Below are 21,869 nucleotides of genomic sequence, written 5' to 3' on the forward strand. Positions count from 1 at the left end.
AAGTGTGATCTGCAATAATATTAATGATATTTTTAATGGCCCCTGTGCAAATGTTTTCGTGTGTGTTGTCTGGTGTTTTTTTACACCTTTCAATGCACTGTTATTTTATAAGCCCCAGAGAAAAGGTTTTTATATTTGTTCTCTCCTGTTTTTCACACCTTGTAATACTCTCCTCTCATATTTAAACATGGTAGACATAATTTTCACTGTACCCGTGGATACATGACGTAAAATGCCCCCATGTTTGAAAAAATTGTATCTGGTGTTTGGATAGTTTTTATTCATATATTCACTAGCATGTTTTCTCACTTAACACGCTCCTTTTCCATGTCCCTTGCAGAAACATCTTAATGAGGTTTTACTGCATATATATATATATGCTCTACTTTTCTTTTGCTGAGGGTGGAAGCATATATACTAGCTGTTACCCATGCCTTTGCTCGCGTGGATTTTGTGATTTGATTAAAGTAATCGTTCTCGGTACTGCACTAAGACATTATCTGAAAATCCCTAAAACAGAGTGTCTGTGAGGCCCCCTGAGCATATTACATGTCCTTGCCACAGACCATTTAGTAAATAAAAACAGAATTTTGTAATGATACCATACCATGTTTGGTTTTATTCATGTAATTTAGGACTAATATTTACTTTCTTTGAAAGTTTAATTCATTTACATAAAGATACTTTATAAATAACACAATGTGACACTTGGCTAATAATCATAATAGTCTGGATCTGGACACTTGTTGCGGTTGTTGGATGAATGGTGCTGTTTTACAAGCATAGTCACTCGAACCGAAGATCAGCCTCTACATTAGCTCTGTTTCTGTACTTCATTTTCATGTGTGAGAGCAGAAAACGTAATATCACACAAATATGTTGTCATAAAAGGCATTCAACGCAGCATTTCCTTTCTACAAAATGTAGGGTATAGGGGGTGTCATGGACCCAAACGTCTTTTCAAATAAATATTTTTATATAATCCTCCTATTTAATACAAATCCTTTGAAGAAGATCAACTAACTGAAGTATCTTGACAGAGAGAAAGTGAAAAATAAATTGTACTGAAAAGGAGGATTTATATAAAACTTTTTATTTGTAAAGTGATAACCGTCAATACGGAATGAGAATTATAACATGAACACCAAACATCTGTCATAGACGTGGAGTTGTGATGCATTCATAAAATTTCCTGGAGCTAAATATGCCACACCATGTGATTCTCCACCCATATCATACTTCAATTTATTTTTCAATTTCTCTGTCTAGATAAGTCAGCTAGTTGATCTTCAAGGGAGGGCAGTTCATGTTCACTTTCGAAGAAGTGTTGCCAAGGTAACGTGTTTGGAGCCCTCTCCATTAACATTTTAGACCTGGCAAACTCACCGTAGAAATTCTTGTCACTGGGCATTTATTGTCACTGTGTTTTCTACTGTTATTTCCTATGTGACTTGATGTCACATTTTTAATATTATATCCTCTACGTCTTGAGCACCAAGCTATTCCTTTAAAAACTTCATTATGTCTTTCAAAAACTAAGCATGATATAAGCTTATTTGCTTCTGCTTGGTGCTGTTCTCTCTCCGGCAGCCACTCTAACCTTGTTGGCTCTCTCTCTCTCTCTCTCTCACACACACTGACCAATCAGCGCACAGCATCTTCTTGGCTCAGTTAAGGAATTCTTGTGAGCTCTAGTCCGCCATGACTCGTTGCTCAACTACGATGGAGGAAGGATGTTTTTTTTTAGTCCACACCGCGCCCTGGCTTTGAGCTTTATAATGGATCCAGGATAAAACTCTACAGTTTTGAGGGTGTTAGAGCCCTCAAAAGATTTGTTTTAATTCTTAAAAGCCGAGGCTGTTATGAGGAATGCCATGTGGTAAGGCATGTTAAAGTGTTTCTACAAGATGAACCAGAAACTGTAAGTGTTTTTCAGTCTTCTCTTATTTGGATTTCCTTCCTGGCATGTGAATTTGGCTTCTGAAGAAACTATAACTCCTCATCGTAATATTTCGTGTGTTTGATGTGATGCTTCGAAATTACGTACATTAACTTTTTTTTCTTTTCCCTGTTTTGAAAAGGTTATCGGGTCGTTGAAATGTAATATCAATCTATATTACCTAAATGGTCTTGCATTGCTTGTCAAACTAAATAGTCTACTGCTATATATTTGAAACATGTAATCATCATCATCATCATCATCATCATCTGGGCATCCTTCCAGCGGGCCAGGTACGACTTTCGTGTACAATATGTCTCCATCGTTCCTGTCATTATAGAGTTCCTCTCCTTTCATATGTTTTCCATTGCTCATATAGTTTGTGATTTGATATCAAAATGTGGAGTGGCAATTTGAGGGTCATTGATTGGAAGACAGCCTCTTTTGCTGCTTGATCAGCTGATTCGTTGCCTGGCATTCCTCTGCTAGATGGTGTCCACATAAAAATAACGTCTTTCCCTAGAATCTTGATCTTGTGGTACAGCATTTGAATTTCTTTAACAAGGTGGTGTGTTGTTGAGGGATTTTGTATTGAATTTAATGCACTTTTGGAATCAGAGAATATTATGAAAGTTATTATAGCTTGCTTTTGAAATATGAATCGTGGCCTGTTTAAGAGCATACAGTTCACTTGTAAAAACTGTGAAAAGTTCTGATATTCTGTATAGCATACTATAGTCTTTATATTTCATTCATTGTGCAACCATTTCTCTCTTTGAATTTTGACCCATCAGTATAAATTGCACTATATGCAGTTATTTTATGAAATAACTGTTGGGATTTCAATGTATCAGTTTGAGCTTTAAGACTGTTGTTCAATTCCCAGTTGATTGGAGGCAAATGAGCCTTCCATGGAGGGGTATGTAGTGGGTTGTACGGAAGTAAAATGGTTGGAAGGCTGAGGTTTTGTTCTTTGAGAAGATGTTCTGATGTTAAAGGGTTGGGGTTGAGATCCAGTTAGCTTTGCTTTATGTCTCTTTGAAAATAGGTGAGATTTTAAGTAGCGGTTTCTTGTGCCAGCTATCTTGAATGTGTATGTCAAACTCAGCTGTTTACGTCTTGATTTCATGTAGTGGTTCATTGGCTTCAATCTCTATACTAGCAATGGAGCTGGTGCGATGGGTATTGGAACTACAATGACATTGCGCCATTGATCAGGAAAAGTCTTAGAACTCCATATTATGTGGTTGAAAATTACCAGAAGATATATTGTATTTAGTGGAAGTTGTTTTAGAAATTTATGAAGGACTGTAACTGGGCCAGGACTAGATTTGCCACATTTGTCAAGTTCAATAATTATTCACTCTAGTTGAAAAGCATCATTTAGATTATATATAGTTAGGGTAAGAGATGGCTTTCCTTAGATCAACGGATTCACTGGATTTCTTTGTATGGAGAAATTCGGGGTCATAATTGTCACTAGAGATCTTGGCAAATGTGTCAGCTAATTTATCAGTGATGTTTTGAGGTTTGTTTATGAAGGGTCCATCAACCGAGTTTCTGAGGAAAGTAATGCAGAAGAATGTAGAATGAGTCCATTTATTCTTTGAAGTTTATTCCACATTTCCTTTTGTGGGGTTTGGAAACTTAGCGAGGAGACAAATGATAGCCATGAATTCTTTTTGTTGGGTTTTATTTCTTTTCGAGCAATTGCTCTCCATTTCAGAAATTGGGCTTTATTTTCAGGTGTGGGTTTTCTTTTGTAGAGGTAGAAAGCGTGATTCTTATTCGTTCCACTAAGGTACTGATTTTTAAAGGAATTTGAGATTACTTTTGGAACACTCATGTCCGCAGATTTAACGAGAACTTCTGTGAAATCTTGAACCATGGTATTTATGTGCTTAGAAGGGAAATTATTTGGAGGGGTCAAGTCATTTAAGTGATTATTGACTGTCTGCCTAAATTTCGTCCAATTTGTTTTATTTAAGTTCCATTTAGGGTTGTTAATAAATGAGGAATTGACCGAAGAATTTTCATTATTGATTAGTATCGGGAAATGGTCACTATTTCCTTGGAGTGTTGAATAAACAGACCAGTTGAAAAGGGTTGCTAACTCCAGCATGCGGATGGTTAAGTCTAGTGTATACTACTACAGGTGCTGTGGGCTATGTCAAAGCGAGTTGGAGCAGTAGAGTTCATTAGAATTAAATCAAATTCATCAAGTATCTTTTCTATCTTTTTTCCTCTTGCATCAGAAATATGACTACCCCATAACGTGTTGCGGCTCTTGAAGTTGCCCCCTAGGATGAATGATTTAGGTAGTGGTGGATAAGGTTTCGTAGATCGTCACCTTGAAACAAATAACTGTGTGGAATATAAACATTGCAGATACACAGAGAAGGTGGTAGATGGACTGAAAATGGTACAGCTTCCAAATTAGTGTTAATAGTAATTTCTTTGACATAGATAATATTTTTGATATAAGTAGCTACTCCTTCACTTGCATGATGCACATTAGTTCTATTTTGTGTTAGACACTGACAGCAAAGTCGTTCTGAAAGTTTGCTTCTTGGAGACAGATAACTAATGGTTGGTGTTTATTTATTAGGAGTTGTAGATATTCTAACCGTGATCGATAACTCTTAAGATTTCATTGGAGTAATGTTGTCATAATAATGATCAAAAGCAGAACGAGATTTATCTCCATTATTATACTGGGAAGGAATTGTCGTCACTGGAATAGTCTGGCATTACATTGATATGCTTTGGGTCTGACGGATTTCAGTAGTTTTTTTTTTTTTTACTATTCAAGTGCTTTAGTTTTTTATGCTTTTATCGGTGTAGTAAGGGTAGAGTTGTTGTAGGGCTTTAGTAAAGCCCTCTATGTCTTGTGTATAGTTGGAAGCGATTGCTAATACGTCCTTGGCACCAAGTGTATTTTCAAAGAATGATTGGAGCTGTAGGTAACTGAGGGGGAATAGTGATGGGTCAGCTTCGAGAACTTGTTTTACTGGCAGGAGCATATCACTTATTGTTGATTTTTGCATGTCTGTCTTGTGTTTCTTAGAAGTATGATTTATTTTGCGGTTTTCGATTTGTTCAAGAGAGGCCAGTATGGATTTGTTGCTATCAGGAGGATTTGGATTAGGTGTTTCACTACTAGCTAGAGAAATTGGCCTTTTACATCCAGGAAAATTCACTGTTGTAGGGGTGAAGTGTGTTGCCATTGGTCCAGCAATTTCTCTCTCAGTTTGAATTCCAGAGAAAGGAGGATTACAGACTTGGATAAGTGCTAAGTCAGTGTTGGTCAGTGAATTGGCTTCTTGAATATCTTTTCGGAGGGAGCTAGAAGTACCGATGACAATTTTGAGGTTTTCGATCTCTGACTTTTGTGAATTCTTTTGGAATTGAGGAAAATGATTGGAGGAGGATTCATCTTTTGGAAGTGAAATGTTATTAGGACAATCTTTGGCCAGATGTCCTTTGGCATGGCAAAGAAAACAAGTGGGTGAGTCGGATGATAGGTAAATCCAGTAGTAGTACCATAATATTCAATATGAATGGATTCGGGGAGTTTATCAAAGTCTTCATTTTGAATGTACATTTGTCTTTGGAAGCTTAAAATGTGGGAGAATCCTGGAATTGACAAGCCTGCTCTAACTGGAGTAATCCTAGACATGATTTTCAGTGATACATTGCTTATTAAAATCTTGGGGTTTGTCATTATCATATCTTCTACAGCTTTCTTACTACAGAGAAAGATGCATATCCTTCCGTTCGATATACGTGAAACAAATCGAATGTTATTAGGGATTATAAGTTTCCCTATATCTGTCACATAATCCTTGATACTGATCCCATCATGACATTTGATTACAATAGCTTGTTCTTTGGAGTGGTACAACTGTATTACATCAGAATAGCGTAACCTTGAATTATGTTTGTTACTAGTTGTAACAGTTGTCATTTGGTTACCTCATGAACTGTTAAGATGTGGAGGGTTATTTACTGTGTTGTTATTATTCGTTGGCTTACTTGGTGTCTGTTGAGGTAAAATATCAGTGATTTCTTAATTCACTGAATTTGATAGATGCCGACTTCTATCAACAGAGGTGGCTATTTTGAGTGAGTCAACAAAGAGTTTTAGGTTATCTGTATAGTTTTTTACTTCTCACAAATACCACGGATATATGTCAGGTATCTTACTTACAAGAATGTAGTAGGTGAACCAAATATTTACTTCTGATCAGTCATACACTAATGCAATGATTACGAACCTCTATTACTGTATATAGCAAAACTTAAGTAAGAGAATTACTCGCGAACATCATCAGTCACTGCCTTCTCAGTGCCTGCTTGAATGAATGTTCTTAAGTTGATCCTCATCATTAAGGCTAGTGACTACATTATCAACACAAAAGACCTTTAATTGTGGTCTCGGAATATGCAGAAACTCCCTGACGACATTCATCTAGAACCCTAGTGAGACTGCATTTAGCAGATATGGACTACAAACAACACCAAACACAACTCTCCTGTGTCGATAAACAATTACCTTTCCCAAATCATCCTTCCATAAAAATTGTAGGGAGTTCCTGTCATTTGCATGTCCACTGTTCTGCAAGAAAGCTTGGTAGATGTCAGCTACAGCTCCTACTTGCTTCAGACAGAATCTTAAAAGAAGTTGTGGTATCTGTTCTATGAATGGTTCTATCAAGATTTCTCCAAGCACATATTCAATGATGGACTGTTCTTCACACAAGCTGATGCATCAAACACAGATCTAATTTTTGTACTACTATTTTCTTTCACTACATGTCTGGGAGGAAGACAATGACACCTATCACTAACAAACTCAGAGTTGGGAACGCTTTCAGTTACACCTTCTACAAGCCACTCCTGAAAAACATGTTCATATTCTGAGTACAGGGCATTAGCCTTCAACTTCTTGACAATAGAATCCAGTTATTTTTCTGCAAGAATGTAATTTGATGGAAGAGGAGGATGTCTATCCTTCCAGGGAAGCTGAACTTTGTATTGACCTTCACAATTTACCCTCACAGTCTCTTAAAAATGCTTATTCTGCAATTCAAGCTTTGTTTTTTCTATCAATAGGATCAGTAATACCAAGTGTACCGGGCGGTACACCTCTACACCGTTTATTTAAAAGTTGCGCTAGTTGAAACTCCTCTTCTGGAGGAAGGTTGAACTTTATCTATTCTATTAATTCTCTACTTTCTCAGAAGATGTCACCACGTGGAAAATTTTGAGTTTTTGAACTGTGTCACTTTTGATGTGTTTTTGTCTCGCTTGAAGTAAGAAGTGTGAACTTTCTCTTCTAGAGGACACTACTGAAGAATTACAATAGTGCAACCTAGTGCGAAATCAAAGAACTATTTTGTTGAAGAAATTTTTATTTCAAATGTTTGTTCCTTGCTAAATTTCTTTCTGTTATTGTTTAAGTTGGCTGTATACCCCTCTTTTTCCCCTTAGTTTGGATCTAGCCAATCCCGAATTTCTTTAATTAATTTTCCACCAATAATGTGTTTCTTTTTCCTCTATGTAGGGGTTTCTTTTCCCTAGCCAATAAAATTTTTTGTGGGAGGGTGTTTTATTTCCCCTAACGCCTAGAATCTTCCGCGAGAGGATATAAACTGCTGATTTTAGGGTCTCCAGGCCACTTCTGTTCCATCTTTCAGTGTATTAAGTACATAGCAGGAGGCGGGAAGCGCCTCTTTCTTCGGCGGCGTCTACAACAAGGTAATGGCCAAGTAATAACTTCTTTCTTTGCTTGCTCAGCAGTTTAATCTTCGGGGCGGGTTCTAGGCCTTCCACCATGTAACCTTCCTTTAAAATGTAAAGACTACTGGTACCTATCCTATCTTCTAAACCACATATTGGGATAGAGAGTGCTAACCCTCTCGAGTTCCCACTCATATTGTTTTGAGGTGGACTTATTTTCTCAAACCAATTCTTCCGTGATGTAATGTAAATTGTTATTTTCTGAAGTCACCTCCGTAGTATGGGATTAGCCCTTGTATTAACGGCCTAGTGCCAAGTAGGTCTTAAACAAAGTGTATCAGGAGTGCGGTTAGCCTCCTCTCAAATTGTTATTTTAGAGATCATGTAATCAACTTTCTTTTTCATTCAATAGACCTCAGTAGGTTGGGTATTTTACCCCTGTGAATACGTCCTTAGAGGACAGCTTGAAGGTAGAGTTTGGTGTGGCCTTTGAGAGGCTTAAATTTTGAGAGCGGATCGCTCTTTTGAAATGGAGTGTCATATGCCTCGTGGAGGCTTTTCTGTGTAATTCGGGGCCAGGGGCTCCTAGGGATGAATGGGGCTTTCTGCCCCTCTGTTAAAACTTGTGTTTGTGGTAAAACTGAGCTGATCGCTGAAGTCAGGGCGTGAAGCCCAAAACCTGTAAATATTGTAACTCCCCTTGTTTTGCTACATTGTACCTGCCATGTCTGTTATTGCTTTGTTTTTGAAAAGGAAATATAACCTTGTTAAATTTTAAATTAATTTTACATGCACTATAATTTCGTAGCTTGAAACCCATTCACACCCGCACCTTCTTTTACGCATAACTACCGCTAAAACACGGTAACACCAAGCAACTCCAATTTCCAAAGATCTGAGATATTTTTAAAAAATGGTCCAACTCAGCCTAGTCTCCATAGCTATCAAACCACATGATACACTTCTAACATTGCCAGTGAAGCAATGTCAGCACCAATCAGAATTTCTAGAGGACCTGGAGTATCTGCGACTTCTGGCAAAATTATCATCATCAGCTATTTCACTAACAATGCACTATGTTGAATATGAGGTACATTATTACAAATATTGTCTTGGTCCAAGACCTCAAAATTGCATGCAAAGTCATTATTGAGACTTGCAAGATGACTTCTATATTTATCATGCTCACAACTGTCAATTTTTTGACCTCCAAATAGTGTTTCAAATACTTTGTTCTACACGCGATATGGCTGAAGATGACCTTTAAATAGGTCAAAACTAGTCCCGTTAAATGTTTATTTAATGTGTATTGAAAAGGTGGAATAACTCACTTATTATTTTACTTGGTTCAGGAACGCTTACTGTCTTCAGGGAGTGAAAAACCAAAATGTGAATTTTTAATGACTTTTCATGTGCATGTGTCAATGTGATTATAATAATTGAATTTTTGCCTCTCTTTTTTTAGATGCGTGAAAGAAAGCGCATCAAAGAAGCAGGAGGATTCATTACCTTTAACGGCGTGTGGCGCGTTGCTGGCATTCTCGCTACATCTCGCGCGTTAGGCGACTATCCTCTAAAGGACAAGAAATTGGTTATAGCAGATCCAGATATCTTGACATTCGATTTAGCAGACCATAAGCCAATGTTCTTGGTCTTGGCTTCAGATGGATTGTGGGACACGTTCTCTAATGAAGAAGCCGTGTCATTCATCAAAGAGAGACTGAATGAGCCTCACTTTGGAGCCAAAAGTATCACTTTACAGTCTTTTTACAGAGGCTCTCTGGACAATATTACTGTAGTTGTAATTAATTTCAAAGATCAGAAATGGAGTTATGTTTCTGTGAAGAAGAATGAGTAAGTGTGGTTTGCACAAAATGGCCTATCCTAGATTTTGTATTCATGAATTTGTATGGAATATAAGTTTATTGTATTATATTTAAATTGGTTACTTGTTACAGTGACTTGAGATTATAAAATATTTTAATTACAGAACTGCCTTTGGTGCAGTGCTGGTATTTTTAAAGAGAAGGTATTTATTTTTGTGATATGCTATTTACACTATTTTGAATGATTATAGAGGGGTAAGACTATTGTCATTATTGTTGTTAACAAGATTGAGTTTAAAGAATGACAGAGAGTAGTATCCCAGTACAGCATTGATCTAGTCTCAAAAGATATCTAGTGACTAAATTCTGTACAAAGTGTTGTGCCAAAACTTGTTGTACTGGGAATTTGTTGTGAACTGATGCCAAAGGTTTGCTCATTAATTCAGTATTTGTAGTCTATGGTTTTACTGTTTGTCCCACCATCATTATTCATCACAGTTTAATAAGTACGGGTTTCCTGAATTGTATTTTGGGAATGTTTGATGATTATTCATGTGTATAGAATTTTGTATGTTCTGTGTGGTGAATAAATATCTGAATCAATGTAATATTTGTATTTGTAACTACTGTTGGATGGTGAGCAGTAGTAGTTGTCCACCTAAAGTTTTATAATTGTCAAGAATCCTTATAATTGAAAGGACTACTCAGAGAGGTAGCGTGTTTTACTGTTGACTAAATTTAGTAAACTGCTGTTTACATTTGAAGGGTATGGGGAAGAAACAATGAATGTCGAAAAATATTGGGAAAAAGAGGCAAAATTTTATGTTGGTGTGGTGAACAGAGATCCATGATGGTCATCCCAAAAATGAGGATGAAAGAATCTGTGTGCAGGTGAATGTCACTGCTCAGGTCGTCATGTTGCAGTGACATTTCCTTTCTTCCTAGTATAGTAATGCAATACTGGCAGCATTTTCTATATTTGTTTGATTTATCATCATCATCATCTTCTTCTTCATTTAACATTGGCCAGGTCGGGGTGTTGATGGCACTCTCCACCGTTCCCTCTCCTTCCACCACTCATTTTCAGTAATTGTATTCCAGTCCAGTCTTCTTTTTCTTATACTGTTCTTGACAGAGTCATCCATCTTGCTCTGGGCCACCCTCTTGCCCTCTTTCCTTCTATCTTAGCCTCCAACACTTGTTTTGGTATCCTTTCGTCCTCCATCCTCTTAACATGTCCAGACAATCTCAATTTATTCTTCTCCATCCTATCTCTCAGTTTTTCTACCTCTATCTTTTCTGACCTCAACATTTCTTACTCTCTCTTCTTGTTTTCCCTACCATACTCCTCAGGAACTTCATCTCACTGGCCTGAATTTTGCTCTCATTTCTTGCTGCTAAAGTCGCTCTCTGATGCATACGTTAATATAGGGTTAAAGTACATCTTGTACATTATCACTCTAAATTTCATAGGAACTCTGTTCCACACCAGATTCCTTACATTCTGGTAGAACAGATTTCCTGTCTCCCAAATATTTGAAGTATTAAACAACCTCAAGGTCTTGTCTCCTGATACTAGTGATTCCTTTTCCTTCTCTTTCTCCTCTTGTCATCACCACTGTTATGCTCTTCTCCACACTGATTTTCATACCATATTTCTTAATATTGTCATTTAAAGCCTCTAGTTGGATTTGCACTTCTGTATTGTTGACTCCCCAGATCACTGTCATCTGCAAACAATAATATTTTCATATCCCCACCATATCTTGCCTTTGTTTCCCTTATAATTTCATCCATAACCATTATAAACATAAGTAGAGACAATACACTTCCCAGTCTTAGTAAAGTTTGGTTCATAACCCAATCTGTTCTCCCCACTGGGGTCTGGACACAACTGGAACAATTCGTATACATTACTTTCACTAGTTCCCTTGACTGCCTTTCACACCTGTCCTCTATTAACACTATCGTATGCTTTCACTAGATCAAGGAATACTATCACCAGATCTTTCCCACATTCCCACTGTTTTTTCATTAGTAATCTCATGGTAAATATAGGGTCTATTGTTGACCTGTCCTGTTGAAATCCATACTGCTCTTCTTGTAAATTTCTTTCTGCTCTTCCTCTCATCCTACTTTCTTTTATTCTCTCCAATATTTTGGTTACTTGGGACAACAGTGTAATTCCTTGATAGTTGTCACATACTTTCCTGCCACCTTTCTTAAATACTGGTATTATTACACCTTTACGCCAATCATCAGGAACTTGCTTTTTCCTCCATATACACCTTTGCGGTCTATGTAACCAATGTAGACCAATAGATCCTGCTGTCTTTATCATTTCCACACATATTCCATCCATCCCTGCTGCTTTGCCTGTTTTCATTTGTTTAACAGCCATTTCCACCTCTGCCATTGCAATATCACTCTCAATTTCTGGATCATCCTAATTTCCCAGTAAACTCTCTTCTGCATCATTTCTCATATTCAGAAGTTTATCAAAATAATCTTTCCACATATTCTTTATCTCCTCTGGGTCTGTTATTATATTTCCACATTCTTCCTTCACTTGTTTTGTGTAGATTTTGTCTTTTCTCTTATTTTTCACCAATCCATACATCATCTTTTTCCAACTCTTGTGCGAATCTCTACCAACATTTTTTTTCTTTTCCTAATTCACCAATTATTTACACTTGCTTTTAATTTCATGATATTTAATCGTACTTTCTTCTTTTGTTTAACAACCTTCTTTACCTTTTCATTCCTTCACGCTCGCCGAAGTTCTGCCACAAATCTTCTTTGCACAGCTTAAAAATATATTTTTAAATTTGGTCCATTCTTCCACAGTTTCTATTTCTGATATAGGGATGTGCTGTTTTAATTCCTCCTGAAATATCTCGCGAGTTCTTTTATCTTGTAATTTCCATACTTTTATTTTCTTCTGTCTTATTTCGTTTACTCTTACAATTTTACCTATTTTCAGTTTTGCCACCACTACTCTGTGGTCTCCATCAAACGCCTCACATGGTAGTGCTGTTACAGCCATTAACTGTTTATGATTTGTTTTCTCAACCAAAATATAATAATGGTAACTTTTGTCCCTTCTTTCACCCCAGCCATATCTAATGATCTTTCTACTATTCTTCTTTCAAAACAACTGTTACCGACAATCATTGCATTTCTCTTACAAAAATCAATCAACTTATCTCCCGCACTATTTCTTTCTCCATATCTAAATTGACTAATCACTTCTTCTTTACCAATTCTGTCATTTCCACCCTGCGCATTGAGGTCTCCCATGACTAACAGTTCCACATCTGTGATGTATTGGTTTGTTATATGTCATTAATTAGTTCCTCAGTGTTTTAAATTGCTGTTCGTTGTAATGTTGCTAATTGATTGTGTATGTGTTTGAACTGAGTTTGAAGAAGTTTCATATTTCGTGATCGATTTTTGTTTTAACTGTCAGTAGAAATGAGTAACATAGAAGATAATGTACAGGTAACCTCTAAAAAGGCCTTCTCATGGCAGAATTAGTGGGGCATCAAAAAGCACATCAAACCCACGAGACTGGAGATAATTGCAACTGCAAGATATTAAAGTGCTTTGACAATGTGGTTGAAAATGAAAGGATTAGAATAACTAGATACTTTAATGAGTTAAAAACTTACTGAATTTTCACGAACGCATTGTAACGTATTAGGTCATGTTATGTACATGTAGTACGTGTTGAAGAGATGTTAAGTACAGAACAAAAATGGCCAGCCGGACACCAGTGGGAACTGAACCCACAACCTCCCGATTTCGCGTCGGTTGCTCTACCAATTGAGCTATGGTGTCCAGCTGGCCATTTTTGTTCTGTACTTAACATCTCTTCAACACGTACTACATGTACGTAACACGACCTAATACGTTGAAAGTCTGTTTCGATTACAATGCGGTCGTGAAAATTCAATATTCATTGACATGCCCCACAACGGGCGACTTAAACGCACTCTACAGTGTGCTAGCAGCAGTGCCAGACCTGTAGCTCAGATCCTTTCAAACAGAACAAAGATGGCCTAGGCCACCATAGCTCAATTGGTAGAGCAACCGACGCGAAATTGGGAGGTTGTGGGTTCAGATCCCACTGGTGTCCGGCTGGCCATTTTTGTTCTGTACTTAACATCTCTTCAACACGTACTACATGTACGTAACACGACCTAATACGTTGAAAGTCTGTTTCGATTAAAAACTTACGATGAGCAAAACATTTACTGTATTTTCCTCCGATCTACAGCATTGAAGCCTTATTGATCTATTAAGGAGAAAAATAATAATGCCCAACCTAGGCAGCTTACTCTAATATACACATATAATCATTCCTGTAAAATAAACATATCTAACACCAAAGCAAGGGAAAAAAAAGCAATATTGATGTACATAATAATAATCAAATGGCAACGAGGCAGAATGGTCTGTTTTCCCTAGTATAAGACAGTATGGCGATATGGCAATGAGAAACTAAATTGGTAACATATTGCTATGTAGAGTACGATGTTGTGTCAGATTTGCATCTGCACTTTAAACAAGACAGTATGATAGTATGGCAATGAAAAACTAAACTGGTAACATATTGCTATGTATAGTAAGATGTTATGTTAGATTTGCATCTGCACTTTAAACAAAGAGTATATCACTTCCGGCCAGGTTCGCACTCAGCATATTCTTTCTTGAACACTGACCTCTCTGGTTTTCTACTTAAATTGCAAACCTGGCTTCGTATTTCCTCTACTATAGTGCCGGTGTGCAATTTTTCACCCTACGTTTCGTTACTGTTGACCACTATTTGAATACTGTTGTCTCACTATATTTATTATCTTTAGAATCCAGACAACTCACCACATTAACTGAAACCATATTCACTCACCATTAACTTGGAACCTCAGCTCATATACCAACCATCTCCACATATTAGCTTTATCCTTAACACCTGTCCAATTTACAGTCACTCTCTTCCTCATTCACTGCATACTTTACCGCCTACGGATTTAACTATTTAATCACTCTTGTCATGGTTACGAATAACACACAAACTCCACTATTTTCATGTGTACACCAATTTACTTTCTACTGCAGATTGCCTTTTTTGCTTCTTGTCACTATGCCTTCGTCCAATTTGTTGTTCTTACCCCATATCTCCCTTAGGCTCAAACTTCTCCCTTTCGCCAGGGTACCTCTTGCTTCTTCTTCCTGCCTCCCAGCCGTATTTTCACTTCATTTGTGTGCTCTTGTCACATCTTGTGTTTCCGCCCCCACAATCACTTCCTGTATCTTCCTTTCTTCTCTCACACAGGCCTTCGTCCTCATCTCCTTAATTAATGCCCTGGTCTCCTTGGTTTCCTTCCTTATCTCCCTCCTCATCTCAGCTGTTACCTCTCTGGTTCCTTCTTCGATCGATTCAAAAATAGCTTCTGTCAAGTTAATTTCTTCTTGCTGCGAGCTTGGGTCCAGTGTCTTATTTTCTTTGATTCTTTCTTTATCTCCAGGTCCGTCTTCACCCACTTTACTGTCTCTGACTTGCCTTTCTTCCACTCTTCCCCACTACACCTTCGTCCTTCCTGTTCTCTTCCATTTCCTGTAATTTCACTGTCCACACTCTGGTCCATAGTCCATTGGATACTACTAGTTGTTTACCCTTAATGTAGGCTCTTAACCCTTGTATTTTAGCCCTGACTAAATGTTTTTTCAGCGTGTTTATATTCTTTATCCCTTCTCTTCCCATGTCTCTTTTAATCCAAATTTTTTTGCTACGTATATTATCTGCGCCTCTTATCACTACTTCCGCCATCAGGGTGGAAAACAACTTCAATTTTATCGGCCTATCACCCCGTTTTTTACCTATCCTTTCCACATCATCAATATCAACTTCACTAAAATTAATTTTCATCATTTTCTGAATAACTTCCACAACTTTGTAGGTTGTCAGAACTTTGTCTGCCCCTTTGTCTTCCGGCACTCCATATATAAATAAGCATTTCTTCCTGCGTTCTCGGTTGCTGTCTTCAATTTCTGCTTTCAGCTTCACCACCTCTTCCTCCATCTCCTTTGTTTTTGCCTTGAGTGATATCATTTCTCTCTCGATGATTTCCACTTTGTTCATTGTCTCGTCTGTTCTTCCCTGTATCCAACGCCTCATATGTTCAAATTCCTTCATTTGTTCTTTCATCATATTTTTAATCTGCTCAAATGGACATACTTCTTCCATCACTTCTTTCACCACTCTTCTTATGATCTCCACATCTTCCCAGTTCATGTTGCCACTGGAAGTCGGGCCGGGGTTCACCTCCACACCTCCTATGGCTAACAGTACCATAATCACCGCTGCCACCAGTATCATCTCGCCCATCATTCTTGTTTCCACTTTACCTCCTTTATTTCTAACAGTTTCCTTTTTCCATCGCCCCTGCCATCTTCCAATAGCTGCACGATATTGATCCACACCAATCATCTTCCTCTTCCTTCCCGTCTTACTTTTCCACTCACCGGTCACACTCCACACCGGCTCTACCGGCACTTCAACTCAGCACGTCTGTCACCGAACGCTGACTAGGTTAGACTGCAAAACATTTACTGTACTTGGCAGGATTAATTACATTGTGGCCTATATGTAATGAGCGTTCTACAAAAGATGAACATGAAGCCTCTTATAGATATACAGTGCACTCCCAATAATTCGTGTGTGGATAATTCGCTTTGCGGTTAATTCGCAGGTCTCTGAAAGTTATTATTTAAAGTATTAATTCTTACACCCACTAATCATCACATTGAGTAAAATTATCTCTGCGTAATTTAAAAGAATTTTAATGCGGTGCATGGAGACAAAATCATTGATATTTGAGGAGACTGGACTTCGTAGCAGTAGGCCTATAAGCACACTGCTGCCAGAATGCTGCAAACTTGGAAAAATTCGAGCATGTTGCTGCGCGTGGCACAGCACAGATTTCCGTAATCTTGGAAACAGAGACAGTGAAAGAGGAATGCACTCAGAATTTACCCTCCCTTTCCCCATAGCCCAAGGTCGCTGAACTGTACGCCAAGTGAAGGGTAGGTGCGCCGGCAGCGAGTGTATTGTAGGCTACTCTACTTAAGAAGTGTGAACGGAGTGTGGAAGTTTTTTCGAGTTTTGAATAAGTCGGTACTGTAGTAAGAGTTTTCAATATGAGTGGTTGAAAAATGAAGTATAAAAGGTTAACCGTCTGTGAAAAACTGAAAATTATAGAAAGACTGGAGAAAGGCGATACGTCATCAAAGTTAGCCTGCGAGTTTGGTGTGGGTGAAACAACAGTGAGAGACATGAAGAAGCAAAAGGAAACCCTCATCAAATTTTCTGCTAATTGTGATCGTTCATCGTCCCGGAAATCAGTGAGAACATCGGACTATGCAAATCTAGACAAAGCCACAATACGGTGGTTTAATAAAAAACGAGTGGAAAGTATTCCTGTGTCTGGCCCAATGTGTGCGGAGCAAGCAAAACGTTTTCACGATGCTCTTGACTTAGAAGGCGATTTTAAAGCATCTTCTGGCTGGCTTACGCGGTTTAAGAAACGCTATGGAATATGAGAAGTTGCTATTAACGTCTCAGCGCAGACACGGGTGCTGCTGAAAAGTTTGCACAGGAATTTCAATCATTCATTGAAAAAGAACAGCTTGACCTTGGACAACTTTACAATGCAGACGAAACAGGGTTGTATTGGAAATGTTCACCGTCCAGAACATTAGTGATGCAACAAGCAAGCCCCAGGCCACAAAACATCCAAGGAAAGAATAACCATTATGGTATGTGCTAACGCAAGTGGTGATCATAAATAAAAATTATTAGCAATAGGGAAATCCAGAAAACCCCGTTGTTTTAAATGAGAGAATGTACCTTTGCAATACTACCATCAAAAGGCATCGTGGATGGACACAGATATTTAAGGAGTGGTTTCATAATCATTTTGTGAAACAAGTGACGGCCTACGTAATTAAGCAGTCACTGCCAATCAAAGCAATGTTCTTCATTGACAATGCGCCTTCTCATCCACACAAAAGTGAACTTAAAGAAGGTGATATTTACGTGAAATAGCTTCCCCCTAATGTAACTTCTATTCTTCAACCTATGGACCAAAGCGTTATTGCTGCTTTAAAGAAGAACTACAGGTCATCTCTGTTACAGCAATTGGTTGAGGAAGGCATCGATATTCCAACATTTTGCAAGGACTTCTGTTTGTTGGATGCTCTTCATGCAGTCAATAAGTCATGGGACAAAATTACCGCTACTACGCTCGCACGATCATGGAAATCTGTTCTAGGTGAAGAGGAAGCATTTGCCGGCTTCAGTGACGATGATATTTCGAACGGGCAACGTAGTCTCGCTACGATGATATCATTATTGAAAAACCTGGATAAATGCCAAGATGCAGAAGAAAGTGACATTATTGAGTGGTTAGACATCGATAAGGACGATTATGGTTTCGGACATGAAAGTGAGGAGGATATTGTACGGAATTTGATAGTTGGTGAGGAAGACAGAGTTTCAGATGATATAGAGTGCGGGAGTGATGCAACGGAAACTCCGAAAGTTTCCCACAGCCAAGCTAGTGCCTCTGTAGACACACTTATCTCTTACATAGAAAATAAGGTGAATTTTCATTTTCAGATATTGTTTTCTTGAGAAATGTATGATCCAAAATTAGAAAAAATGAACAATCGTCTAAGAAACAAAAAATTATGACCGATTTTTTTCGTTAGATACCGGTACGAATGTTGGCATAATCCACATGGCATTTTGTAATTGTTCTCTAGCGTATCTTACAATACATTGTGAAGTGTTATAATTATTTTCTGTTTGTTCATAAAATACATTTCATTGTTTTGACCTACGGTTTTGTTTTTACGAGGCTTAAAAATGGCAACGGGTAATTCGCAGTTTCCGATAATTTGCGGAAGTGTGTGCATTAATTACCACGAATTATCGGGAGTGCACTGTACAGTGAAAGTGAAGATTCCATTGTTGACATTCAGATCTGCTACAAAGCTGTGTTGTCATTTCATGGTATTACAGCTTAGTGAATCCAAAATATACAGAGGCATTTGAGGTTAACTGGAACAGCACTAAAAGATGGTCGTCTTCAACGTGTGAATAGGCCAAACAAGTTGAATGATGAAACAATCCGATGCATTAATGAGAACATAAAGCCTTTCAAGGAAGGAATTAACATTATTCTTTTCATGATTTCAAAATTTCAAGATTTAACTGTTAAAAAAATGCATAACCTATATGTACAGAAATGTCCTGAAAACAAGGTTTCATATGAATGCTGCAGGTGTATATTTAATTTGGTTATCCTAGGAAGGGCAGTTAGGGTGATTCAGTTAAGGTCAATAAAGAGAGTTATGAAGATAAATTGTCAACACTTCAAATTAACCGACGAGCAGGAAATGAAGAGGGCTGTAATCAATCACAGTCATTGGCTTGAGAGTTGCAGACATTGGAAACACAGCATCAATTACATCTCTGGAAAGCAGTGGAATTTTATAGCAGCAAAAGGAAAGCAATCTGGAACGGAGCAAATCAAAGCACAGCGAGGCCACACGTATGGATTTCCAGAAGAATCTACATGTGCCATGATGTATACTGGCGCCGTCAGCTATCGCTTTTCCTTTTTAATATACATGTTCTCTCAGCTTAACTTCCAAATCCTTCTTTTATATTTACACAGAAACTCACGGGAGAATGGGAGCCGAAGAAGTTGCTTCGATGATATGGAATTTCATATTTAATGACTCAGATGAATCTGCGGAAGAACTGGAAATATTTTGTGATTCATGCCTTGGCCAAAATAAAAACTACGTCATTTTTTCAGTTCCTCCATTATGTGAAGACAGTGAAAACGACTTTCCCTGAACATGGTGACTCCTTTGTGGAATGTGACAGGAACATGGCTTTGCTGAACCAGAAGGCTATCATTGTGACCCAGTCAGGGTGGAATGACGAATTTATGAAAACCAAACCATAGTTTTTGTCATGGACTAAATTTCTGATACCATTGTATATAAAGAAATGTCCTTTAGTAATGGCAAGTCCAAGGACCTTATTATGTTGAAAAGCTTCTTTTGAATCATTACCTCATTGTAGACAAGCCCAAGATGAATGAAAATGCACTTGCAACATTCATTACCAAAGTTTAAATACACTGACAGAATGATTATTGTATTGTTGTGTTAGTGTTCATATTGATTGGTTTTTAGTAGTTTAATGTGACATTCATTTTTTTATCTTCACGACCCAGTTTTATAATGGATAAAACATTAAATAATACCTTATAGTGAGATGATGCCTGCTTGTAATGCTAATATGTAAGTACCATTTACTACTGTGAAGTGGAAGAATACATGAGCCAGTAAACTTTAACCACTCAGACCGGTTCGATGTACATATCACGTTCACGGGATTCTACTCGTTCAGCCGGTTCAACGTACCACAAACAGCCGGTGCAGGCTACTCATGTAACACTGCTGATTCGCGGGATTTGTTTTCACCTTATGAATCGAGAACTTATGTACTTTCATGCCTTCTCTGTTTCATAACTAGAACTAATACAAAATTGATCTATATCTGTTGCTTTTGAATCATATCGATAAGGGATAGAACATGAGATACGCTCTATTTAGTTTCAAGGTATTTGCTTTAAAAGGTATCTCGTCCTTTCCTGCCATCTCGAGAATATTTTATGAACTATATCTAACTTGAAAATTCTTGCCACATATGAAGGGAAAGCACCGAAAGCAAATATTGTGCAGATATTTTTTTGCTTAGCAGGCTAGCGGCTACTCGGTCGCAGAGGAATGGCTGGGCCATCTCATTCTCTTACGGGTGCGGAGATTATTGGTTTGATAGATCACAGTAGTGGAAGTGATGTATCGGTAGTGATATGCACAACAAGAGGTTACTGGAGAAGTGGCAGACAACGCAGATGAAGAAGAAATAGCTTCAGCTGCTGTTTGTTGGTTGTGGCGAGAGGTAGCTGTTGTCACGAGCACACAAAACATCCTCTTCACAGGTGTGTCAGGTACAAGAAAGCATTTCGTGTCTGTTTTAGATGCTTTTTCTTGCTATTTGTCAACGACAAAATGATTGACCTAATTGTTTGAGAAACAATGTAGGTACACGGCAAAGGGTTTATTTGGTGCGCCCTTGAAACCAAGGTCGCACACCCAGAAGTGGAAGACAGTGACAGGGGAGGAAATTTATGTGTTCTTAAGGCTTGTAATGTTCATGGGCACAGAAACCCACCCTGAAGAGCTATTTCACTAGGGATGGATTTTTAGAAACCCCTATATTCCTTCAGACAATGGCAAGAGACAGGTTTGAACTCATCTTGCGATATTTACATTTTGTTGATAATTCTACACGGGACCTAAAATGCGTTTAAAAATTCAGCCTCTCCTGGAAATTATAAACATAAATTTTCAGACGGCCTCATCTCCACCGAAAATATTTCTGTGGATGAGTCCCTTACACTCTGGGAAGGCAGACTTGGAATAAAAATTTATTTTCCTCTAAACGCTGCAAAGTTCGGAATCAAACCTCTGCGAATCCCCATCAGGGTATCCGTGGTCATTTATCATTTACAGTGGGGCTGACACAGATATCACACCTTCCGTTGAGGTACCTGATAATTTGAAGAGCTCTAAAATTGTGGTCACACCATGTGAGCCACTAATGCAAAAGGGGTACACACTGTGGATGGACAATTATAATTCTCCATCACTTTCTATTCTTTTCAAACAAAAGGGCATAAATGTTGCTGGCACCCTCGGACTGAATAAAAAGAATGTTCTGGATTCAGTCAGACGTAAAAAACTAAAGAAGGTCGAAGCCATTGCTGCGGAAAGCAACAGAGTAATAGTGTTGAAATGGAAAGATGTCTCCATTTCAAGATGTAATAGCAATGAAATGGTCTGCAAAACAATTAGGGGAAAGGATATTGAGAATCCTAAATGCATTTTTGAATACAATTGCTGTGTGGGATGAATAGACAAGAAGGACCAAATGACACAGCTGTATCCCATGGAAAGGAAAAGATCACAAAAGTGGTATATAAAACTGTTTATGCTTTTCTTGAGTATGTCAATACACAATCCGTAACATTTTGTTTTCAAAGAAACAGTCCACTGATAATCTGGCATATAGTCTGGATTTGGTAAAATCAGTTATACTGGCTCATAGGGCACAAATATCTGTCTGTAATTCTGGACGCCCCTCAATAAACACCCCGCCAGCAAGGCTATTGGAAAGGCATTTTATTGAGAAAATTTTTGCCAACTGGATCAAAAGC

At 38.0% G+C, this 21,869-nt stretch overlaps 1 non-coding gene across 1 annotated transcript; it reads right to left on the reverse strand.

The window, feature by feature from the left end:
- Positions 1 to 13,274: 13,274 nt before the first annotated feature.
- On the reverse strand, positions 13,275 to 13,347 carry TRNAS-CGA (transfer RNA serine (anticodon CGA)). Its single transcript has one exon. It is a non-coding gene; the product is annotated as a tRNA-Ser (tRNA).
- Positions 13,348 to 21,869: the final 8,522 nt, after the last annotated feature.

The sequence above is a fragment of the Anabrus simplex genome, chromosome 7 (genome assembly GCF_040414725.1).
Source record: "Anabrus simplex isolate iqAnaSimp1 chromosome 7, ASM4041472v1, whole genome shotgun sequence".
Taxonomy (NCBI): domain Eukaryota; kingdom Metazoa; phylum Arthropoda; class Insecta; order Orthoptera; family Tettigoniidae; genus Anabrus; species Anabrus simplex.